The 26,969-nt window shown below is 41.9% G+C and overlaps 1 protein-coding gene across 5 annotated transcripts in view; it reads right to left on the bottom strand.

Annotated features, from left to right (window-relative positions):
- The window catches only part of BLNK (B cell linker), a 310,096-nt gene that overhangs the window by 164,838 nt on the left and 118,289 nt on the right, over nucleotides 1-26,969 (bottom strand). The window lies entirely within an intron of this gene.

A 26,969-nucleotide genomic window follows, 5' to 3' on the forward strand; every position in this document is an offset into this window, starting at 1 on the left:
TGCCGTATCGTAAAAAATGGCATGGTCAAGAAGTGGGTAAATCCTTCCGGTCCCTAAGTGGTTAATATGATACAATGTTTTAGATCTCAATGAGCATTAGTGAAGCAGTGAAGCAGTGAAGCTGTGAAGCTCCTTATGTACTAAGCGTAGCCACCAATCAGAATAAAGTTGTCATTCTTGTACTGCGCCTTAGAAAATGTAGCCAGGAATTCAATTGATTGCTCTGAGCAAGACAGACACATTTTATTAGTGGGCCAGATTCAAGAAGCAATTGCGCCTGTGTAACCATAGGTTACACAGCGCAATTGCTTACTTGCTCCGGCGTAGCGAATGCTCCTGATTCAGGAACATCGCTACGCCGACTGCAGCCTAAAATCTGCGTGGCATAAGGCTAATTACGTATTTTGCGTACGTCGGGTTTCGCGTAACGTTACACATCCTAATAGCAGGCGCAGCCAATGCGATAGGATACCCACATTCCCACGTCGCGAGATTTAAAATCTACGTCGTTTGCGTAAGTGATTCGTGAATGGCGCTGGACGCCAATCAAGTTCACTCTGAAGCAAATGACGTCCTTGCGACGTCATTTGCCGCAATGCACGTCGGGAAAGTTTCCTGACGGAGCATGCGCTTTACGCTCGGCGCGGGAGCGCGCCTAATTTAAATGATTGCGGGATCATTTACATTGCGCGCCCTTACGCCGGGCAATTTTGCCGGAGCGCCCTCGCAATTTACGGAGCTACTGCTCCGTGAATCGAGGGCAGCGCAAAATATTTGCATGGGCGCAGGGCAAAATCGTTGCCCTGTGCCTCCGTAAATAAAGCGCAATTGTACCTGAATCTGGGCCAGTGATGACAACCAAACCTGTACACTTCTGTAAAGCTGATAAATGAGGAATGTTTGCTTACTTTCCTCTGACCATGATACTGTATTCCCCTATGATGTAACCTGTGTTCTCTGACTTGTGTGTCTTGGTTTGGCATGAGATTCACATGGTATATAAGCATCTATCAATGTTCTACACGTCTAGCAGGTCCTATAGCCGGATGAAGCCATTAGCTGCTCTTTCTCACTTCATGGTTGGCTGGCCACATAAACTGAACATTATTTTGCTCATCCTCTGTGCTCCCAGGTGCAGAGCCGAGTTTCTGAGTAGCGGAAGGGAAACCAATGATGCAAAACATGTCTGAGTAACTGTATTTCAAGAGCATGGCATGAACAATGCAGAGGAGTCAAACGGTTTCACAGGCTAAAAAAGAATTCTTACATTTATATGTGTAGTGCGGTCAATATCTTATTATTCAGCTGTGGAATTTATGAGGAAAATCATTTTCTATTGCGCTTGTCACATTTTATTCCATTGTTATACACGGTGAGAATAATTTTGGCCTTGCTCTCTAAAGCTTATTGTTGTAACCTGGAAGTAACCAGCCACAAATCTTTTTTTATCTGATTGCACTAAACTAAAGTCTCCTGGCATTCCGTTTCTGTACATGGTGCCTCTGTATAGCCCTTTGTATTGCCCTATTCATTAACCACCTCAATACCGCGCCTATTCTGGCACTTCTCTCCTTCATGTAAAAATCATATTTTTTTTGCTAGAACCCCCAAACATTATGGGGTAGATTCACGTAGATCGGCGTTTCTTTGTGCGGGCGTAATGTATCTTAATTACATTACGCCTCGGCAACTTTTACAGGCAAGTGCCGTATTATTAAAAGAAAGTTGCGGCGGCGTAGCGTAAATAGGCCGGCGTAAGCCCGCCTAATTCAAATTGTGAAGAGGTGGGCGTGTGTTATGTAAATCAGGCTTGACCCGACGTGATTGACGTTTTTCCCGAACGGCGCATGCGCCGTCCGTGGAATTTCCCAGTGTGCATTGCTCCAAAGTACGCCGCAAGGACGTCATTGGTTTCGACGTGAACGTAAATGACGTCCAGCCCCATTCCCGGACGAATTACGCAAACAATGTAAAAAATAAAAAATTTGACACGGGAACGACGGCCATACTTAACATTGGTACGCCGCACTTATGCCACCATATAGCAGGGGTAACTTTACGCCGGGAAAAGCCTAACGTAAACGGCGTAAATGTACTGCTTCGGCCGGGCGTACATTCGTGAATTTGCGTATCTAGCTGATTTACATATTTTGACGCGTAAATCAGCGTACACACCCCTAGCGGCCAGCGTAAAAATGCAGTTACGATCCAACGGCGTAAGAGACTTACACCTGTCGGACCTAAGGGAAATCTATGCTTAACTGATTCTAAGAATCAGGCGCATAGATACGACGGCGCAACTCAGAGATACGACGGCGTATCTGGAGATACGCCGTCGTATCTCCTCTGAGAATCTGGCCCTATATTAGATATATTTTTTAGCAGAAACCCTAGGGAATAAAGTGGCGGTCATTGCAACTTTTTATCTTGCACGGTATTAGCACAATCATTTTTCAAATGCCTTTTTTTGGGGAAAAAAAAAATGTTTCATGTATTAAAAAATAACAAAAAAGAGAAGTTAGCACGATTTTTTCCTATAATGTGAAAGATGATGTTACGCCGAGTAAAGAGATACCCAACTTGTCACGCTTTAAAATTGTGTACACTCGTGGAATGGCGCCAAACTTCGGTACTTAAAAATCTCCATAGGCGACGCTTTACATTTTTTTACAGGTTACCAATTTAGAGTTACAGAGGAGGTCTAGTGCTAGAATTGTTGCACACGCTCTAACAAACGCGGCGACACCTCACATGTGTGGTTTAAACGGCGTATACATATGTGGGTGGGACTTGCGTGTGTGTTCGCTTCTGAGCGCAAGCTACTGGGGACAGGGGGCATTTTTATTTTTATTTATTTATTTTTTACTTAATTTTTTTTGATCACTTTTATTCCTATTACAAGGAATGTAAACATCCCTTGTAATAGGAATCATTGTGACAGGTCCTCTTTATGGAGGGATGTGGGGTCAATAAGTGATCAGGTGGTAGTTTAGTTTTGGCGCTATAAACAAAAAAAGACCAACAATTTTGAAAAAAAATATATACTGTATTTGCTGGCGTATAAGACTACCTTTTACACTTAAAAAAACTGGCCAAAAAGCAGGGGTCGTCTTATACGCCGGGTCAGCTGCTCGGATGCCTGCTGGATGTGCGGTAATACTGTATGTAGCTTCGGCTACATACAGTATATACCGCTTAGCAGTGGCGTCTCCAGCTTTCATATTTAGGGGGGGCACATGGGGGGACAGGGACAAAAGTAGGGGGGCCAACTATAAAATGCAATTATATATATATATATATATATCCTGGGGCCCTTTACTACGATCCCACTATGGGCCCTTTCACATGTTCTGCAGTGAGCTCCCTTCCTACTATACTGGGGCCCCCCAGGGTGGCAGAAAACAAAAGATATATGTCACCAGCACACCAAGAAAATATAAGGGTCCAAAGCAGTGGGAGAACTATCAGGGTTGCAAAGGTTGTCTTGCCACCGGGCCCTGGTGTTCTGCCACAGTGGGGATCCCCAGCTGTCCTGTCCCTGCTATTTACAGCGCTGGTCTGGCGTCTGTCTCCTTGGCAGCGATGGCAGTCTATTAGGACCTAGTGCTGGTGACATTATGGGTGCATGCAGGGGAAGGCTGGCACTATTGGTTATAGAGAGCCGAGCCCCCAGCTGGTCACCTAGCAGCAGTAATGCTGTATAACCTTCTCTGTTGACATGCTGATTGGCATGTGATCCAGGTAATGCTCCCAGTCAGATCTAATAAACACAGTATTTATTAGCATCAAGAGTACAACCACATATATATAATCAACCGTATGATCAGCAGCCATGTGGGCTCTATGCCTGTAAAGTGTGGGCTTTGATCAATAAAATCACTGATATTTATGACTAGGATTTGACTAAGAGCATCACCTGGATTGCATCCCGATCAGCATGTCAGAGAAGGGTCCACTGCTGCTAAGCAACCTGCAGGGAGCTCAACTGTCTACAACCAATAGAGATGGGCTCGGGTGTGTTTGAAATCCCACATGCCCGATCACGCCAGGAAGCTGACACTCCACAGTGCTAATCAATGTATGGGCTGCCTAAGAGCTAAGACCAGCCATAGACAGTTTAAATCTCAGCAGAAACTGGCTGAGATTTGAACCATTAATGAGCAGATTCTCTTATAATTATCACTAGTGGTTGCTGTATAGTCACTAGTGATAATCACTGTTTGTCGGGAGAATATAATTGCTGGGCAGGAGGGATATTCCCCTGTCAGCACTGTCTGTGTTGATGGGGGAATCATGCAAGTTTCTTTCCTGCAATCTGTGGATGCAGGAAAGAAATTTGCACCGTATATTATCTGCCTAACTGAAAGTGAAAGTAAATTGTGAATGTTTTGAAAGAACAGGAGAGGGGGAGGGAGACAGATGGGGGGAGAGAAGGGATGGAGATAATGTAGTTCAGTGATTACAGTGTACTGCAGTTTGCAGTGCACACACCTAAACACGGTCCAGGCTAGAATATCTGGTTGTGTGAGCGCTCGCATTATGCAGTGTCGGCGAGCACAGGGAGGGGGAGGAATCCCCCGCAGAGCTGACTGGGGACGCTCTCCCTCTCGGGGAGCAAAATACAAAAATTGCAAAAAAAAAAAAAATTTTTTTTTTTTTGGGGGGGGCACATGGTGGGGCACAGCATGATGTTGGGGGGGGTCAGGGCCCCCTCTGGTCCCCCCCTAGGGACGCCTCTGCCGCTTAGCCAATCCCGGTGAGCGATGTATTCAAATGAATACAGAGCCTGCTCGGATTGGAGTAACAACCTCTGCCAATCCGAACAGGCTACATACAGTAGCCTGCTCTGATTGGCTTTGAGAGGCATGGCCTGATGATGTTACAGCCTCTGCCAAGCCAAGCAGGCTTTGTATTCATTAATAGAATACATTGCTCGTGGTGATTGGCTCCAGCAAGAATGAAGAGGAATATGGCTCCAGAAGGAAGAAATATGAAGCGTCGGAAGCCTCGGAAGGGGGGTCGTCTTATACAGTGAGTACAGGCAAAAAATATTTAAAAAAATTTAAAATTAGGGGGTCGTCTTATACGCCCGGTCGCCTTATACACCGGCAAATACGGTATATTTTTTTATTTTCTGCTATAAAACATACACAATAAAAAAAATTTAAAGATCAAATTTCTACATCAATTTAGTCCAATATGTATTCTGCTACATATTTTTGGTAAAAAAAAAAAAACAATAAGCGTATATTGATTGGTTTGTGCAAAAGTTATAGGTCCAGATTCACATAGTCCGGGCGCAACGTAACTTAAACGATTTAAGTTACACCGCCGCAAATTGCCCAAGTTAGTGCCCGATCCACAAAGCACTTACCTGGAAATTTGCGGCGGTGTATCCTAAATCAGTCCGGCGCAAGGCGGGCCAATTCAAATGGGGCGAGTCCCATTTAAATTAGGCGTGCTCCCGCGCCGGACGTACTGCGCATGCTCCCGACGCTATTTTGCCGACGTGCTTTGCGCAAAGTTACGTTGCGCCGAGGTTTTGTGAATCGCGATGGGTAAAAAAGAGTTGCGGCGGGAAAAAAAAAAAAAAAAAAAAAAATTGACAGCGACGCAGGAAAGACTGGTATACTTTTACATGGTGTACTAACTTTACACTTTGTAAAAGGTACCCTATCTTTGCGACGGCAAACTAACACTTACGGCGACTTCACGAAGGGAAAAAGTTTTGTGGATCTCCGTAAGTGCTAATTTGCATACCCGACGCTGGTTTACGACGAGAACTCCCCCCAGCGGCGGCCGCGGAACTGCATCCTAAGATCCGACAGTGTAAAACTATTAGATCTGTTGGATCTTAGGGATATCTTAGGGATATCTATGCGTAACTGATTCTATGAATCAGCCGCATAGATAGAAACAGGGATACGCCGTCGTATCCCTTTTGTGAATCTGGCCATAGCGTCTACAAAATAGGGGAAAGATTTATGGCGTTTTTATTATTATTATTTTTTTTACTAATAATAGAGGTGACCAGTAACTAACATTTCGGACACTTTTTTTGGAACCAGTGACATTACTACAGTGATCAGTGCGAAAAATATGCACTGGCAGGGAAGGGAAACTTTATTATGCAGAGAAAATACTGTACATAGAGTTTACCATAGAGCAGCTATAAACCTATAAACACTGCCATCTACTGGCTGATGAAGTTGTTGCACATTAAACATGAACTGGAGGGGACTAAAGGGACCACCTGGCATGGAGAGAAACTGTCACTGTGACTCAGTAGGTGACGTGTCGGTGAGGTGTCATCATCATCTGTGCTGCTGTACACTGCTGTCAGTATCACTGTGAAAGTAAGTTTCATGAGTGCATCACCCATTCTAATGTATGGCCCTCCTGAGTCCTGAGCCTTAGCTGCTTACTTACTATATCGAAAATAAAATAGGAAATATGCTTGTTGCCTTAATATCCACCTTCAATCATATTGTTAATTGCATATTGTGATTATTTGTAGCCTAAATACTGGAATTTGCACTTAAAACTGTAATTTTGTAACCTTTGGAACTGCCAGTAAAAACTTGTAGCTGGATTCAGGTATGGCGCCGCATCTTTAAGGCGGCGTAGCGTATCGTATTTAGGCTACGCCGCCTTAAGTCAGAGAGGCAAGTACTGTATTCACAAAGCACTTGCCTCCTAACTTACGGCGGTGTAGCGTAAATGGGGCCGCCGGCGTAAGCGCGCCTAATTCAAATGAGGATGGGGGGCGTGTTTTATGTTAATGATTGGTGACCCGACGTGATTGAAGTTTTTTACGAACGGCGCATGCGCCGTCCGTGTACATATCCCAGTGTGCATTGCTCCAAAGTACGCCGTATTGGTTTCGACGTGAACGTAAATTACGTCCAGCCCCATTCACGGACGACTTACGCAAACGATGTAAAAATTTCAAATTTCGACGCGTGAACGACGGCCATACTTAACATTGACTAGGCCAGCTATTTGTTGGAATAACTTTACGCCGGAAAATGCCTTACGTAAACAGCGTATCTTTACTGCGACGGGCGCACGTACGTTCGTGAATCCGCGTATCTAGGCATTTACATATTCTACGCCAAACTCAACGGAAGCGCCACCTAGCGGCCAGCCTAAATATTGCACCCTAAGATACGACGGCGTAGGAGACTTACGCCGCTCGTATCTTAGCCTAATTTAAGCGTATCTGGTTTCCAGAATATGCTTAAATTTACGACGGCGCAGATTCAGAGTTACGTCGGCGTATCTACTGATACGCCGACGTAACTCTCTCTGAATCTGGCTATTGGTTTTTGCCAGTAAATGTTGTGTGTTGTGTCAGTAAATTTCAATCTGGTAGGTTGGCAACACTGATTAAACCTGTAACTGTAAGAGTGAAGATTATTCTAAACTTCCACCTCTGTTTCTACTTTATCAACTGTTTTACATAATCACATGTATGGCAGTACAGAATCTGCAGACTTCTACGTCATTAGGACTCATGTATGCCAAAAATGTGAATAGAAAGTGTGTTTCTGACAGCAGCCAATCAGACTCTGTTTATTTTTTCTTTATAGAAGGGAAAAGATGAAAGATGAGGAAATAACGTAGCTGTCAACAGGCAACACAAAATAATCCACAGGACAATGATGAACCCATGAGGTATTTCCAACGAGGAGAAGTTGGAAGTTTGAGGCATCCAATGTACCTTGCAACACAAGAATCTGATTTATTCTATCATAGCATTCACAGCAAGGGGGCGGAACAGACAAAAGTTTTCAAATGTTTGTCCGTTTATCTCACTGAAAAAAAAAAAAGATTGTACAGAGCTGGATTAACTCTTTGTGGCAAGACTGGGCACAGATGATAGGAAATATTTTACTCTACATTGTGACAGCAAGAAAAAGAAAAAAAAAATTCGGGTTTACATCCACTTTAAATATGTTGGATGAATATGCAATCTAGCAGGCATAACCTGTCCGCAATGCTTAAGGGAAAATCTCTGCATTTGTTTTTGGAACAATAACGTTTTAGCTAGCCTTTACTCCCTTACTGTGATCTATGCATCTGTCCTACTACTGACTATTGGCTCACCCATTATCTTTGCCTCATCTCGCTTCCATTTCTGACTTATTTCCTGCTACATTCTGGAATTCCCCTTTCTAGACTGTATAATTCAACTGGCATTTGCATTGCATTATAATACGGAAGGAGCTCTCCTGGCCTAGTGCCTTAGGTTTTTGGCACTGGAAACTCACTAAACAACTCTGTACACTTCTGTAATATGTCAAATGTTAGTCATAGTTACATAAAGCTGATTTAACAAAGAGTAATTTTTATACTGATTCTGAATTTAAAACTGAACTCAAACAACTAAGCATGTGAACTCTTTTACCTGCCAAATTATACGTAATTGGGTTCAGTCAGTCGCCCCTAAAGACGGCACCGCTAGGTTAGGCAATTCAGTTTTGGTCAAGGATATACCCCTACCTGCCGATTGGTCTATAATTAACAGCTTTCCTATGAGATCAGTACAAATAATGACCCTAAATAATATCAGGTTGTATGAGCTTGCTGTTTCTTCTGTACTTCCAATGACTTTTGAAAATGCCCGAAAGTAGCTTTCTCTGTAATCAGATTGAGGGAATTAGAGACAATTCAGGATTTGCCCTGAACTATGTGGACTTTTTTCAAGCACTAAAATTGTTTGTGATTACAGATAGAGCAGTAATCAATTGCAAACTGATGAAACAGATGGCTCTTTGTGGTATAAGCGTGATTAATTGTACAATGTGGATTGTCTAGGGTTGTATACATCCTAGTGTTTATTTTACCCAGTATCTAACCATGTGTTCCATCAGCTGGAAAATCAATCACTACATTACTCTTCCATGGTTATAAATACTGCATCCAGAAACAGATAGGCATCAGCAATTTAAGGTTGCATAATGCTCAACTCTGGTAATAAAAAATTGACCCTTAGAGTGGGACCACTCCCGCACTGCAAAGATTAAATGTGTGTGTCTATGGGGCACAGAAAAAGCATTTATGCTTACCATATCCCTTGCTCCTGCAGGCTTCCTGCGACCAGTATAAAACCTTTTGATGTCATCTAGTACAATGCATGGCCACCAGTCTTGCACTGTAAGTGAAAATTCCAAGGGCCTGTCCACATCCTGGGACATCAGAGAGAGGAGAATAGTGCTGGCTGCTTGGGCAGCAAAGGACATAATAAGTATAACTGCTTTCTCTGTTCCCTCTAGACAAAAACGTATATATTACCCCCTGCAGTGCAGGGGGAACCTTTTTATCTAAACTGGAATTCGGGTTTAAAATAGGGACGGTCTTGATGTGCAAGTTCGCCCACCGCGGAGAGCCCCATATTGCTTTGCAAGATCGCAGTGCATTGACGGCTGCTGATTGGCCAAAGCATGCGCCTGACCTGCATGAATTGGCCAATCACAGTGCATATGCGCGATTGTCCTGTGAGAGCCATGATTGGCCAAAGGCGAAGTCCACCCCCAGACTATATAAGGCTGCTGCTTACACAGAAGCTGTATATAGTGAATGAATGGAGATTAGACAGGTAGTGTAGTGTGCGTTCAGAGTATACAGCATAGTGTAGTATATATAATACAGTTCAGAGTATATAGTGCAGTCCATGTAGTGTATATAATATACAGTTCACAGTATATAGTGCAGTCTGTGTAGTATATATATAATACAGTGGAGAGTATATAGTGCCATCAGTGTAGTATATAAATATAATACATTGCAGAGTATATAGTGTAGTCAGTATAGTATATATAATACAGTGGAGAATATATAGTGCAGTCAGTGTAGTATATATAATACAGTGCAGGGTATATAGTGCAGAGTATATAATACAGTGTATTGAAGTGGTTAAGGGAAACTCCACGCCAAAATGTATTATCAATCAACTGTGTTTACTCTTTTAAAATCATAATGACAACAGAAACTACCCAAATGACCCTGATCAAAAGTTTACATTCCCTGGTGATTTTATCCTGATAACATGCACACAAGTTGACACAAAAGGGTTTGAATGACTATCTGTTTGCTTGTAATTAGTGTGTGTGTATAAAAGGTCAATGAGTGTCTGGACTCCTGACAGACCCTTGCATCTTTCATCCAGTGCTGCACTGACGTTTCTGTATTCTGAGTCATGGGGAAAGGAAAATAATTGTCAAAGGATCTGCGGGAAAATGTAGTTGAACTGTATAAAACAGGAAAGGGATATAAAAAGATATCCAAGGAATTGAGAATGCCAATTAGCAGCATTCAAACTCTAATCAAGAAGTAGAAAATGAAGGGTTCTGTTGAAACCAAACCACGGTCAGGTAGGCCAACTAAAATTTCAGCCACAACAGCCAGGAAAATAGTTCGGGATGCAAAGAAAAACCCACAAATAACTTCAAGTGAAATATAGGACTCTCTGAAAAGATGTGGTGTGCCTGTTTCGAGATGCACAATAAGGAGTAAGGAGGCACTTGAAGAAAGATGGGATGCATGGTCAAGTCGCCAGAAGAAAGCCATTACAAACACAAATGCTACAAAGTATCCCACTTACAATATGCCAAACAGCACAGAGACAAGCCTCAAACCTTCTGGCACAAAGTCATTTGGAGTGATGAGACCAAAATTTAGCTTTTCAAATGCTACATTTGGAGAGGAGTCAACAAGGTTTATCATAAAAAGTACAAAGGTGGATCGCTGATGTTTTGGGGATGTGTGAGCTTCAAAGGCACAGGTCATTTGGTCAAAATTGTTGGCAAGATGAATGGCAGTATGTTATCAAAAAATACTGGAGGAACATTTGCATTCATCAGCCAGAAAACTGCGCATGGGCATGGGACATACTTGGACATTCCAACATGACAATGATCCAAAACACAAGACCAAGTCATTGGCTACAGCAGAATAAAATGAAGGTTCTGGAGTGGCCACACTGGGGAGATCTCAAACATGCAGTTCATGCAAGACAGCCCAAGAATTTGAGAACTGGAGGCTTTTTGCCAAGAGGAATGGGCAACTTTACCATCTGAGAAGATAAAGTGCCTCATCCACAAATACTACAAAATACTTTAAGCTGTCATTGATGTTAAAGGGGGCAATACACTGTATTAAGAATTGGGGTATGTAAACTTTTGATCAGGGTCATTTGGGTAGTTTCTGTTGCCATTATGCCTGTTCGCATGTTCTGGTGCGAACCGAACCGCGGGGGGGATGGTTGTGTCAGCTCATCCCTACTGCTGAGTTTGGCCTTGGCTATCCCTTTGTCTTTAGTGTTCTTAATACATAAAGTCATAGCTTTGTATTGTACCAAAAACCAGAAGCCATTCTTTTGATGTGAATGTCAAAATAAACCTTTTCAAATTTTCAGATTTATGACTGCTAGTTGACAGAGCACATCTACATTCTCCATATTCAATAACACTTGATAGCGTCTGTCAGCAAAGATGGAGAGCTAAATAGTTTCTCGGTTTTTAATGCAACGTTCTGTTCACTTCATATCATTTATGAGAACATTAGGTATTCAAACATCACACAAAGATTGATGGTCTAGACTTTGTAAATAATATGCAAATAAAATGCTAATGACGTACCACCAGCCCCTATGCATATTCATTATATATTTTTATTTATGTTTCTCTTTCTCAGTTCATCTTTAAGATGCTATAACAGAGCAATGTATAACCAAAGGCAAAACTTTTTTATACTAGGATAGAGTGGTGAGGTTAGGTTTATTGCTGTGTGTTCCCATTACAGAGATTCACTCTCTAATAACCGATTACCAATGTCACCAGGAATGAAAGTGAGGGTGCATTTTAGTTGCCACCAGAAGATAAAAAGAGTGGAAATCTTCCAACTGGAACACTGTCTCATGACAACTGTCTAGGAGGGGGTATATAAATCTTCTCACTTCCTGTTGAGTCTACAGGACAGGGAGTGAATGGAAACCAACCTTATGAGGGACTGGTAGCAAAAAATAATTGGTCTGTAGACATAGATAGCAAACTGGTTAATGAGAAGGGGGTGGGGCAGTGACAGCAGTGTCTGCAGCAGGGTAGGTGGCCAGTACTTGTGCTGTACAGCTAACTTCAATTACTCTATAAATGCCACTGCCAAGTGACCGCTGCAGTGCTGGAGCAATGAATAATGACTCATTCACACCATATACTTTTATAGCATCCACCTTCACCCCTCTTCTGCACATACTACCCACCACTATACCCTCCGCACCCCTCTAATACTTTATAAGGTTTTTTATCTATCTTATCCTTCTAACATTTGCTAGTTAAATCCCAAAAAATGCTAAGAAATATCTCATGGACAAAATGTGAGATATAATGCATATATCATACAATCATTCCACAAACACATACCACATATACTGCATATATCATTTGAGGAAAATATGCTTCTAAAAGTTTACTATTTGCCAATAAAATAAACATAAAAAATATTTCCCCAGATTTAAAAATCTGCTCACCCTAGCTTAGGGACATAATCATTCAAGCTTTTCTATTACAATCTTTTATTTTAAAGAGATGAAAGAACATCAATGTTTCCTGTGCAGGGGCTAGACAACAGGTCCATAAGCATACACCAATGGTCATCAGGAACCTAGACTGGGAAGGACAGCCTTGGCATACACCCTACCCACACAGGCCAGTCAGGCATCCTAGCCAAGATGTCCTGTACTGAGGCTAGACTAATTTTAAGGTTCTAAAGATAAAAAAAAAGAGGTAGAATCAAAAGACAATTAAAAAATCTGAGGGAACAGGAAGAGGAGAAAATGAAAGCCGAAGGATGACAGGAGAGAAGGGAGGAAGGATAAGGACGAGGAGAGAAGGTATTACCCTCTGCGGCTCAGAGCCAAACATTCTAGGATTGTCTATAGGTAACTAAGGGTAGCTGGGTCCAAGGTAGGTAGGGTAGAGTTTAGCAGAGCCAGGGTTTCAAAACATTAAGAAATGTTGGTTCTGTTTTAGTAAGAATGCTAGAGAAATTTAATTGACAAGTAATGTATTCATATGCACTTTTTACCTCAGCTAAATGAACTCTAGGTTTCAGAAGAAACAGAAGAGGAAACGGCACAAGAGACACATCCTACTGACTGTAACTTATGTCCCTTGTACTAATTTTTCTGTTTTTATTTTTGATTGCACTTTGGCTTTAAGGGATGTATTTAGGTGCAATCAAGGTGGACCTAATTTGGGTAGGGAGAGATGTAATGCAGGTTGACTAACTACTGTACTTCCGGGAAAAGTCTGGGGAAGTACAGGAAGATGCAGGAAGTTACTGCTCCCCAAGGGATCAGCCTCTAGATGAGACTATTTTAGGGTCTTTTAATTTATAGGGAGGGAGGTTGTTTTATAAAGGCTTAAATATAGGAGTAAATTTTTTATGCAATGTAGAGGAGAAGCACAATTTTATAGATAGGAAGGCTTTGTAAGCCATAAACCTGGCCCATCTCTTAGGCTGGGTTCACATATGTGCAGCCGCGGTTCCCAGTATAGGGTTCGGTGCGTTCCTGTTCATTGGTTCAGGTGCGAATCAGGTCCAAATTTTTGCCTGAATTCGCACCTGAATCGGACCCAAACAAGCACAGGACCCTTTTGGAATGGTGACGTTCTGAGAGCTGGTCACACTCACCTGTCATGCGAATTGGATGCGGGAAAAACGGCATCTAATTCGCACATATGTGAAGCCTTAGGCCGCGTACACACGATCAGTCTAAACCGATGAAAACAGACTAAAGGACCGTTTCATCGGTCCAAACCGACCGTGTGTGGGCCCCATCGGTCAGTTATCCTTCGGTCCAAAAATTTAGAACTTGCGTTAAAATTCAACCGATGGACGTCTAACCGATAGGTCAGAACCGATGGTTAGTACGCAAAAGCATCGGTTAAAAACCTGCGCATGCTCAGAATCAAGTCGACGCATGCTTGAAAGCAATGAAGTTCATTTTTCTCTGCACGTCGCTGTGTTTTACGTCATCGCGTTGGACTCGATCGGTTTTTTAACTGATGGTGTGTAGGCACATCAGACCATCAGTCAGCTTCATCGGTTAACCGATGAGAACGGTCCTTCGCACCGTTCTCATCGGATGGACTGATCGTGTGTACAGGGCTTTAGAGCTACCCCTGTTATAAATGCCAGAAGAGCATTTGGCCAACAACGTTTCTTAATAAAGTTTAATCCTGGCACTTACTAATCCACATCTTGTACTCTGATAGCTCATGTGTAAGGCAGTTACTGTATAAGGTAGTTTGTCAATGATTAGATATCATAAACAGAGACTAATATCAGAGAGCTGTGCAAAGTGTATGCCTTTGTTAGGATTTGATAGCATTTCAGCTCAGGTCTTCCCAAAGCAGAGACCATCTCCTGATCCCGCTGGTGCAGAGAGAGCAGGTTTTGTGCTTTCAGTTTTATCTTTTTGACTTTCAAGTAAAGACAAACAAAGTGCAGTCCAGGGATTTACACCACTTCCTCCTCTTTGTACAAACTGTCTGTATAAATGCAATACAGTCTCGCAGTAAATGAGCATTTGTAGAAGGCATTTGAACTGACTTGTTCATTGTCAGTCTATTACATCCAGATGGCGCAGTCCTTGGACCATGTGGAGGACAAGAGAGGGAATACAGTAAGGTTCATTTGCTAAAGAATTGAAAAGTGAATACTCATTTAGCGTAGTAATTAAAGTGAAGTTATGTTCATCTAAATCATTTGAAAGCAAAATGCTTTTGATCCACATACTTGAATAATTAAAGTTTTATAATAATAAAAAAAAAGTGAACATAGCTTTATCTTATTCATTAAAGCGGGAGTTCACCCATAAATTTTTTTTTACCCTTAGATTGATGCTCATTTTGTCTAGGGGAATCGGCTAGTTGTTTTAAAATCGAAGCTGTACTTACCATTGTAGAGAGCGATCTTCTCCGCCGCTTCCGGGTATGGTCTTCGGGACTGGGCGTTCCTATTTTGATTGACAGTCTTCCGACAGGCTTCCGACGGTCGCATCCATCGCGCCACGAGTAGCCGTGGCTCTATACGGCGCCTGCGCACTGACGTTCGGCTACTTTCGGAAAATCGTGACGCGATAAATGCGACCGTCGGAAGCCTGTCAATCAAGAAGGAACGCCCAGTGCCGAAGACCATACCCGGAAGCGGCGGAGAAGATGTATCTCTAAACGGTAAGTACTGCTTCGTTTTTTAAAAAAAACTAGCCGATTCCCCTAGACAAAATGAGCATGAATCTAATCTTAAATTTTTTTTTGAGGGGGAACTACTGCTTTAAGTTAAGTGGACAATACCATTGATAAATGTATGATCTTTAATTCTTTACTAAATCAACTAGTTTTTCAAAGTTTTGTGCACAGCAGAATGAATATATTATAATAATAACAAATTGTAGCGTGCCATGACACCTAAAGCACAAGTGGCCTTGCAAGGGAACGGACCTTGTAGGGATTGAACTGCTCTATCTTCTGTTTGAGGCTGACACTGTGGCACCATTGTAATCTTTTTGTATCAGACTCCCAGGGTTCCATCTTCTCACATGGGGAAAATACATAAAAATCACCCCCCTTGAGAACTCTAGACAAAGTCCAGCTTGGGCTAACCATGATACAGTCCCATTACTGAGTAATTTCCTCTCTGTGTAAATCCAGTGGGTCCAGGTCAGATTGCAAAAGGATTGATCAGCACTTTGCTGTACATATCAACAATAGAACAATGATACATCGGTAGCAGCTTTTACTCCACATGTACATCTGAATGCCCATAGCTTGATCAGTGATACAAACATATGTTTCAATGCAAATGTTACAAATAGGGATGGGTCATTAGTTTAGTCTGAACTTATGCCGCGTACACACGGTCGTTTTTTGTGATGAAAAAAAACAAATTTTTAAAAACGTCATTTAAAATGACCGTGTGTGGGGAAAACGTTGTTTTATGTCTTCTGAAAAACGACAAAAAAAAAATTCGAACATGCTTCAATTTTTTATGTCGTTTTTCAAAACGTAGTTTTTTGTGTCATAAAAAATGATCGTGTGTGGGCTAAAACGATGTTTAAAACAACGTTTTTAAACCCGCGCATGCTCAGAAGCAAGTTATGACGTGAGCTTGAATGGAACAGAGTGCCGCCGTACGTGCTGAGCGTAACCTCGCTTTGCTAGAGCATTTTGAAAAAACAACGGTGTGTAGGCAACGTCGTTTTTTAAAATGAAGTTTGAAAAACGTATTTTTTTCATGAGAAAAAACAACGTTTTTTTACAAGACAAAAAACGACCGTGTGGATGCGGCATTAAGTTTAGACCGAGCAGTTGCTATTTGGGCATTCAGACAAAACTCCAAGGTGAAGGTTGTATTTGATTTTGGCACTATCCCCGCCCCTTCCCTGGTATAGCTGATGACAGCAAAGGGAGCTGTCATTTAGCTTGTGTTGCTATTAGGATTGGTCACTGGCACTGGGTCGTCAGGTTTTTTCTCTCAGCGATTTTGCTGGTGACAGGCGTTATAATTGGCAATGGATTTACAATGAGGGGTCTTTTTAGGGGTTATTGATAAAAATGTTTTACAAAAAGGACTTGTCAAACATTTGGGTATATTTATTTTTACGTTACGTACCCATATTCATTTACAGAGGGTGGGCCTGTATCTAGAGTGCCCCTTATTAATTTATTTAATTTACCTTTTTATATAATTAGGAAATATGCTTACTATAGGCAACAGTAACACGTTGGTTCTCGTTCCTGTCCCACAAGAACTGCCATTGAGACGCAGTATGTGTTATACTATATTAGCATGCTATGCATACTATAATTCCTACTGTTTATCGGGTGATTTAACCACTTGCCAACCGCTGCGTGCCTATTTACGTCAACAGAATGGCACGGGCAGGCAGATTGGTGTACAGGTACGTCCATTTGAATCTGCTGCTCGGGTCCCGGGAACCCGGTATATTTATTATAGCAAAAAGTTAAAAAATATTCATTTTTTTTTCAAAATTGTCGCTCTATTTTTGTTTAAAGCGCAAAAAATAAAAACCGCAGAGGTGATCAAATACCACCAAAAGAAAGCTCTATTTGTGGGAAAAAAAGGACGCCAATTTTGTTTGGGAGCCTTGTCGCACGACCGCGCAATTGTCAGTTAAAGCGACGCAGTGCCGAATCGCAAAAAGTGGCCCGGTCATTGACCAGCAAAATGGTCCGGGGGTGAAGTGGTTAAGAGATGCTGTGCTATTTTTTAAGTTGACTTTAATTGGAATTCAATATTGTACTTATATTTCCTTTTTTTTTTTTTTTAAATGATTTATATTCTGGTTTTCGGCCATGAGGAAGGGGATGTTGAGTTTTACATGTGTTGAATAAATAAAGAGCTATCATCATTCGATATGGAATTAGATTTTTGCAAATTGTGTTACTTTACCTCTATTTAAATGGTACACTTATTATCTACTTAATTCATGCATTACAGGGTAGTATCCTTTTTATTTTTTAGTCACAATTAGGGCATGTGTACGTAGGCTTTTGTTTGCATCCCCCCACCACATTTCAATCTATGGTGCACCTCAAGCCTTGGAACCTCACGTTTCTGCTATCGGAAATGCATAACAGCTCTGCATTAGTTACACAATGGAGTTTTATCAGGGTCTGCAGTTGGGATTCTTAGACCCATGCACACATAACAGGACCAATTTATACAAGGAACAATTATCTACCAGCATAATATATGCTGATAAATCTAAAGAATATTGTACAGACATAGTGCAATCACAGTGTATTGTGTGGCACTCTTTAGATCTGCACCATGCATACTGCTTTAAAGTTTGGCCAATGGATGCATCTTGGTCTCATCTTATAACAAAAACTTTTTTCCACAGTTACTGTAGGTTAACTTTGGGCCGAATATCTCTCTTCCCTCCAACCTATTAGAGCACTACTGCATAATTATTTTTTTAGCAAATTTAAACAGTTTAGGCATGGGCATCCATGGGGGGGGGGGGGGGTGCTTCGGCAGCCGCAATACACAGTTTAACCCTTTCTTCAAATGCTAGCAGGGGTTAAAAGGGCCCCTAATAGGGCAGCTAAAAAGATGGTAAAGCAATGCTTTTTAGCGGCGCTTTACCGATAACGCGGCCAGCTGGCAGTGTGAAATAGCTCTTGAGATAATTCAGCTTCACTCCATGCCCATATAAATATAGCCTAGAGAATGTACAAACCCCCCTTCAGCACAGATGGACCCCCCCTTCAGCACAGACCCCCCCCTTCAGCACAGACCTCTCCATTCAGCACAGATGGACCCCCCCTTAGGCACAGACCCCTCCATTCAGCACAGATGGACCCCCCCTTAGGCACAGACCTCTCCATTCAGCACAGATGGACCCCCCCTTAGGCACAGACCCCTCCATTCAGCACAGATGGACCCCCCTTCAGCACAGACCCCTCCATTCAGCACAGATGGACCCCCCTTCAACACAGATCCCTCCATTCAGCACAGACCCCCTTTAAGCACAGACCCCCCTTCAGCACAGATGTACCCCCTTCAGCATATACCCTCCTTCAGTACAAACCCCCCCCTTCAGCACAGATGGACCCCCCCTTCAGCACATACCCCCCTTCAGGACAGATGGACCCCCATTCAGCACAACCCCCCCCCATTCAGCACAGACAGACCCCCTATCCCATTAAGTACCCTCTATCTCTGACTCCCAAAGTACCAAATCTCTTGTCTGCAAGTCGTTCAAAACACGGCCGCCAGACGGGGAAAAAACCCTGGGAATCAATCGCACCTTCTCTGAGAACCCTTCATTGGTTGCCAGTAAAAGACAGAATTGCTTTTAAAGCTCTCTGTCTGACACATAAGTGCATCCATGGAAAGGCCCCCCAATATCTACGCGGAAAAATAAAAGCTCACAACCCCAATCGCGTTCTGCGATCCACCAACCAAAATCTGCTACAGATACCCAAAGCCAGATACAAGTCCAAAGGAGAAAGAAGGTTTGCATTCCAGGGTCCCAGACTATGGAACGCTTTACCAACCAGCATTCGGTTGGAGGAGAACCACTTGGCTTTCAGAAGAAAGATTAAAACTCATCTCTTTTGATGTCAAAGGAGAAAGGAACAATGAGCGCCCAGAGGCGATTTAGTTCGCATGGGCTGCGCTATACAAGTTCTTCACTCACTCACTCAGATCAGCCATCAGTGCGGCACAGGCAGCAGGTTCCCTCCCCCTGTGTACACATAAACACTGGAGGGGGAGGCCGCTTCACTCTGCTCTCTGTGCCTGTGTGACATCCGACCCGGGACTGTTCAGACAGCCCACGGCCACAAGACTCTTCAACACCTTCTCGATTTTCCAGGGGGGTCAATTGCCCCCCCTTGCCCTATGAAGCGGACGCCCATGAGTTCAGGCTGTTTACACTATTTACATTGCTGATCTGCATTTCTGTGCAGTCAAATAAAAAAAATATGCAATCTATTTTTGTTGATCGGGACCCAAAAGGATTAATGGTATCATATGAAAATACATTGACACAAGTTTTTATCCATGTCTTATACTGCATCATTTGTTTTTCTCTAACAGTTCCCTACATTTAACCCAAAAACAGAATGAAAAGAAGTATGTTCACATGCATAAAAACATATACAGCAGTGCATGCAGCAATGTACATATAGGCGCACATTAGTGCTTGTGCAATAAATAAATGGGCCTTTAGTCTACCTTGATATCGTTTCATACGCTTTCAAAATGTATGCATTTGTATTACTTTTTCCTCTACGCTCTCGGAATGCTTTTTAATCTTCATTTCATTCATAAATCTTCATCACAGCTGTCTTCAAGATACACAACTTGAATAATGATCCCCTAACTGCAAGGATTTTATCTGTTGTTTTCCACCATAAAACACTGTCACATTAAAAGGAAAAACTAATTTGGAGCTTCAGTAATTTAAATGAGGATATCACAGGAAGCCAAATGGCACTACAGGGGTTGTTATTTAGCAAAATCAGAGAAAAGCAAGAGTCTAAATAGTTTTTCGAGGCTCTGTATACTCATGCTTGAAAGGAAAATGCAGTGAAAAATGTACATGAATTGCACAAAATTACCTAATAAAAAATATCATTCAAGTACAATAATCAGTTCTACCACTAGATAGCACTGTTTTCATAGCAATGTAAAGCTCTATATATCAATACAACAGTACAATATTTTGTTCTATGAGGAGGACCCAGTCACACCATCACGTCACTGTGCACATAAGGCGTATGTGCTGTTGAATGTTTTAAATTGCACTGTAATGAGGTTTTAGCATGCATTTCAATTTTAAATGTACTGTTATGTAATGTTATCAATTTGTGCTGCAGCACATTGCAGTGCATCTTAGTGTGCTGTGCAAAAATGCAACATGTTCCATTTTCAACAATTGCACAGTAACATTGGTGTGTATTGGCAGACTTAGTTAAAATGACACTTAAAGGGGTTGTAAAGGGAAAAAAAAAAATCCCTAAATAGCTTCCTTTACCTTAGTGTAGTCCTCCTTCGCTTACCTCATCCTTCCATTTTGCTTTTAAATGTCTTTATTCCTTATGAGAAATGCTCACTTATTGTTCTTCTGTCTGTAACTACACACAGTAATGCAAGGCATTCTCCCAGGTGTGGAGAAAGCCTCTTGAGGGGGCGAGCAGGAGTGTCAGGACGCCCACTAACACACAGCTCTTTTCTCTATATGCAAATTAGAGAGCGTCCTGACCCTCCTTCTCGCCCCCTCCCCCCTCAAGAGGCTTTCTCCACACCAGGGAGAAAGCCTCACATTACGGTGTGTAGTTACAGACAGAAGAACAGGAAGTGAGGATTTCTCAGAAGAAATAAGGACATTTAAAAGCAAAATCGAAGAATGAGGTAAGTGAAGGAGGACTGCACTAAGGTAAAGGATGCTATTTAGGGAAACATTTTTTTACCTTTACAACCCCAGAGCTCCCAACTGTCCCTGATTTCGAGGGACTGTCCCTGATTTGGAGCAATGTCCCTCTGTCCCTCATTCTCCTCATTTGTCCCTCATTTTGGTCTGATCTATATAGTTGTATATAAAATGCACTTTTTATCTATCAAAAAGTGTTTTCCAGCACTAAACCTTTCATCCAACTTCTAAATTGCTGCATTTGTAAATTCCAAACGCCAATATAAAGGAATAGTCGTGGTTAAAAAAAGCACTCGTGGGTTTAACCAATCTTGTTTTTTTGTGCAAGTCTCCTTTAAGGGGGCGTGACAAGGGGTGTGTCCTATGCCTGCATGCTTTTGCTGATAGGTGTCCCTCATTCCCAGCTCAAAAAGTTGGGAGGTATGCAACCCCTTTAAATGTTTTATACAGAATTAAGTTATACAAATAAATATTAACAACTTTATCCTTGCCCACCAATGCAGCCTGCCTATGCCCACCAATGCAGCCTGCCTATGCCCACCAATGCAGCCTGTGTCCACCAATGCAGCCTGTGTCCACCAATGCAGCCTGTGTCCACCAATGCAGCCTCTGCCCACCAGGCAGCCTCATGCAGCCTGTGTCCACCATGCAGCCTGTGTCCACCATGCAGCATCACACAGCCTTTGAAAATAGAAAAAAATTGCGCTTATCAATAAATGGTGATGAATGACAAGCAATTGGACACTGTAAATTAGGGAGGCAGCAGCTCTTGTGCGGATGCACTAGAACATGTAGGGAAAAAAGGGGGGGTTTAGAACTGCGCCATAGCACCCGAACTCAGTATGATCTACAGTACATACATCAAAAATAAACAGACCCTATAAGGGAACTCAATGGTGAATGAAAAATAGTCTATATTCCTTCCAATTTGAAGCAAATCCTGCCATACACGAGACAATCCAGTCACCACGTGAATCCACAGCACACTTCTTGCAGTGAGAGCCCGCCACCACTAATGTTAAGCAGCTTACCAGATGGATAATGATAAACAGCAGTCGGCTGTAACCCAGCCGAGGCCTTTGGGGAGAGATCCTACTCCCTGGATCAAACAGCCCTTAGCTCCCGCAGGCGTGAAAGGACACCACCGCACGATTACATGTAGAAAATGGCAGACATAGTGTAATTCCGCAAGGATTTTTAATGATTTAAAAAGTAATTCGTAAACTACTCACATGGTAAAAGAAGAAAACATGCGTTTTAAAATTTGTTGCTGGCTGGCAAACACACAGAGCGGAGCCCTTCCTCCTAACGTCACTGCACGTCCTCCCAGACGCGTTTCGTCATTGGACGTTGTCAATTGGATCATCCATTGATCAGTGTTTCTCAAACTCTTTTTGTCTTGCGGCGCACAAAAATTATCTAAACATTTTTTGTGGCACACCACAAAAATTGTTAAATCTTTTCAGGTCAGAAGTAAATATAAAATATACAAAAGCGGCAGTCTTGTGTGATCCCCAATATTATACATCACTGCTATATAAAATATTGGGGACAATCCGTCCGTGTGTACGAGGCCTTAGGCCCCATACACACGAGAGGATCCATCCGCTGAAAAATCTCAGCGGATCGTTTTCAGCGGATGGATCCCCTGGTGTGTATGCTCCAGCGGATCTTTATCCGCGGATATTTCCGAATTCCAGCAGATAAAAATTTGTTGACATGCCAACAAATCTATCCGCTGGAATCGGATCCCACGGATCGATCCGCTGGTCTGTACAGACTCACCGGATCGATCCGTCCGAGGGGATCCCCCGCATGCGTCGTAATGATTCGACGCATGCGTGGAATTCCTTATATGACTGCGTCGCGCACGTCGCCGCGTCATCATCGCGGCGACGGGGCGACACGTCATCGCCAGAGGATTTCGGCGCGGATTTCGATTAGATGGTGAGTACAATCCATCGGATGGAAATCCACGCAAATCCTCTAGAGGATTTATCCGCGGATACGGTTCCGCTGGACCGTATCCGCGGATAAATCCTCTCGTGTGTATGGGGCCTTAGAGTTGATGATTATTATTATTTTTATTATTATACCAAATTTATATAGCGCCAACAGTTTGTGCAGCGCTTTACAACATGAGGGCAGACAGTACAACCCTGCCCGTTAGAGTTTACAATCTAGGAGGGAGGGCCAAGTGATACAAAAGGTAATAACTGTGGGGAATGAGATGATGGAGAAAATCAAAGTACAGTTGTAAGGTGGGGGCAGCATAGGCTTCTCTGAAGAGGATGTTTTTTAGGGATCGTCTACAAGCAAACAGAGTAGGAGATAATCAGACAGATTGGGGTAGGAGCGAAAAACATACAAACGTTGAATCTGTCATTGAAGGCTTATGGTGTCTGTCGAAAGTTCTAAGAAGATTCGACAAGCAGCTAAACTGTACGACGCCGCAATCGTATATTTCCAGTCAAATGCTCGGCCCATAGGCTATAGAAGAATTGGAATGTTGATTGACTAGTAATAATAATTTAAAAATATAACTATTACTAGTGTCATACAACATACAACGAATTTCGGGAGTAACAAAATAAATGTATTTTTCGGACGAAAACTAAATTCCGAAACGAAATATTTCAGTGTGCACATGCCTATTATTTAGGCAATTGGAGCAGGCTGTATTTTGAAAAAGATACAACATGCAATTTTTTATCCCAAAAATCCATATTGAAGTGGTATTAAACCCCAAAGCAAACATTTATTATATTGCAGCTTACAATTTCTTAGACGTGGTGGCTGCATTCATTTTCTTTTTTAGGCTTTCTTTCATCTATTTTCATTTGGTGATCAAGCCAGTAAGTCTGTTTTTCAAAAGAACAAAATCTCCAATAGAATTTATTAGTTACAGACAAAACCACTAATAAGGGGGCTTACAATGATCAGCTTTCATTTATTCACGTAAAAATTGTATCCCAAAAGAAAATAAAAATAGTTTTACTATCCAAAGTTAAAACAAGGGCAAAAGATTTAATAGAAGGAAAGTTGAAAAAACTACTGAAGGTCGGCTTTAAGTTACTCAGTTGATGATAATTATGGTTATGATAATAATGAAGATGATAAATAAACTGTTGAGTGTATGCAGTGTGGAAAGATTAACGAGTTAAAGTGCTGTAACTAAAAAGATAGGACTAGATTCAGAGAGAGTTACGCCGGCGTATCAGTAGACACGCCGTCATAACTCTGAATCTACGCCGTCGTAAATTTAAGCGTATTCTGGAAACCAGATACGCTAAAATACGAGCGGCGTAAGTCTCCTACGCGTCGTATCTTAGGGTGCATATTTACGCTGGCCGCTAGGTGGCGCTTCCGTTGATTTCGGCCTAGAATATGCAAATAAGCTAGATACGCCGATTCCGAAACGTACGTCCGCCCGGCGTATTTTTTTACGCCGTTTACGTTAGGCTTTTTCCGGCGTAAGGTTACTCCTGCTATATGAGGCGTTTCCAATGTTAAGTATGGACGTCGGGACAGCGGCGAATTTTGCGTCGTTTGCGTAAGTCGTTAGCGAATAGGGCTTTGCGTAAATTACGTTCACGTCGAAAGCATTGACTATTTGTGACGTGATTAGGAGCATGCGCACTGGGATACGTTCACGGACGGCGCATGCACCGTTCGTTAGAGACGTCCTTTACGTGGGGTCATGTTTTATTTACATAAAACACGCCCACCTCTTCACAATTTGAATTTGGCGCGCTTACGCCGGCAGATTTACGCTATGCCGCCGTAACTTAGGACGCAGGTTCTTTTTGAATCCAGCCCCTGCCTCACTAAGTTACGGCGGCATAGCTTATCTGAGATACGCTACGCCCGCACAAAGTTACGGCGGGCTATCTGAATCTAGCCCAAAGTCTTTACTGTGCAGCATTAAAACATAAATCATCGGTGACTAATAGTTTTGCTGTGTTATGCTTATTGTTATAATACAGTATATCCATATGTTATATTGATAATGATGGCAAGCCAAACCAAATTGACTGTATGATGACACATTTCCCATCGCCCCCTGCTAATCTGATGTTCTGCCATGTCCAAAAGTTCCCAGGTATGTTCATTTGTGGCCCCTCAACATCCAAGTTAGAAACAAAACTAATCAAGCTTGTTGACATGCTTGCTCAGGGAAAATAGTGTCTTCCTAAGCCTTCACATATTGCTGTGCCATTTGTTTTGTTTAATAAATTGTAATGTCAAAAGGATTAGAAATGCAAAAAAATGTTTTTTTATGCCAATAGAGCAACATAGGTAAACAGTGCTTATTGTGTGTGTTCCTGTGGAGCAGCCGATATTTACCCAAACACAGTCTATTCTGACTAATGTTAGTTGAAGGATCCAACTACTTTCACTAGACCATTCATTTCAACAAATACTTTCTCCGTACATTTATATGTGCACTTAAAGTGGATGTAAACCTGATTTTTTTTCTTAATTAAGGCTTACACCTCGTACAGTATAGGATTTCATGTCATCTGTGCCCAGTCTTGCCACAAAGAGTTAATCCAGCTCTGAGCAGTGCTAATATGCTTTTTCAGTGAGATAAAAACTGACACACAGAGAAATAGGAGTAAGTTCTTCCCCCTTGCTGTGTACTTCAGATCCCCTCCTACTTTCTTCTCCAGCTCTCCCAGGATTGGCTGCTCCATACCTCAGCATGATTGGGCATGCTGAAGTCATGTGGTGACTTTTCTGGGTTTTGACTGGATGTTAGTGATCATAGCAGAAGTTCAATATAAGAAATCCACAGGAGAAAATGCATGTTGACAAGGAGTGTAGAGGTGGGCGGGGAGTCCACTGACATCACGACTCCACCCACCGAGCTCCGAACAACAGACCCACCCACAGAATCTGTAGTTTTTCGGGTCTCCTAACAGACAGAGGGGAGACTTTTGACAGGTAAGGATACATGCAGGAGGCATGTATATGCTTATAAATAACCACTATGGCAGTAGTTTAGAAAGGATGAGAGAGGGTTTACATCCACTTTAATGTATTTTATATATGATATTTACTTGTAGTGTAGACATCAAAAAGTCTTTGGGCTGCAGGTGGACACCACCATCTTGGATGTGATGTCAGAAGCTCAATTAGACTCGAGGGGAAGAGCAGAGTGGCATGGCCAGCACAGACAGTAATTAGACACTCCCAAATAAGGAGAGGGCTATAATGGGCTATAATGAGCTATATTAACCACTTAAGGACGGCAAAGTTTTACCCCCTTCCTGACCAGGCCATTTTTTGCGATACGGCACTGTGTTACTTTAACTGACAAATTGCGCATTCATGCGACACTGTACCCAAATAAAATTGATGTCCTTTTTTTCCCACAAATACAGCTTTCTTTTGGTAGTATTTGGTCACCTCTCCGTTTTTTTTTTTTTTTGCACATAAACAAAAGCAGAGCGACAATTTTGAAAAAAATATATATATTTTTTACTTTCTGCTATAAAACATATGCAATTAAAAAATGAAGAAAAATAAAATCTAATGTCTTCATCAATTTAGACCAATATGTATTTGGCTAAACATTTTTGGTAAACAAAATCCCAATAAATGTATATTGATTGGCTCGTGCAAAAGTTATAGCGTCTACAAACCATGGGATATTTTTATGGAATTTTGGATTTATTTATTTTTTTACTAGTAATGGGGATTTTTTAGTGGGACTGCGACATTGTGGTGGACAAATCGAACACTAACTGACACTTTTTTGGGAACTAGTAACATTATTACAGTGATCAGTGCTAAAAATATGCACTTCTAGGAAATTAGTGACATTTTCTAGCAAATTTAACACCATTCTGCATAAAATAAAATTTATGGAAATAAAAAAAAATGCAAGTTGGCATGTAAGATACTTGATTTTTCTGTGTTTTTTGCCTGCAATTTTTTAAGTTGGTGACAGGGTCACTTTAATATTTCTCATTTTGTACTCAGAAGATTTTGC

This window comes from Rana temporaria, chromosome 8 (assembly GCF_905171775.1).
Source record: "Rana temporaria chromosome 8, aRanTem1.1, whole genome shotgun sequence".
NCBI classification, from domain to species: domain Eukaryota; kingdom Metazoa; phylum Chordata; class Amphibia; order Anura; family Ranidae; genus Rana; species Rana temporaria.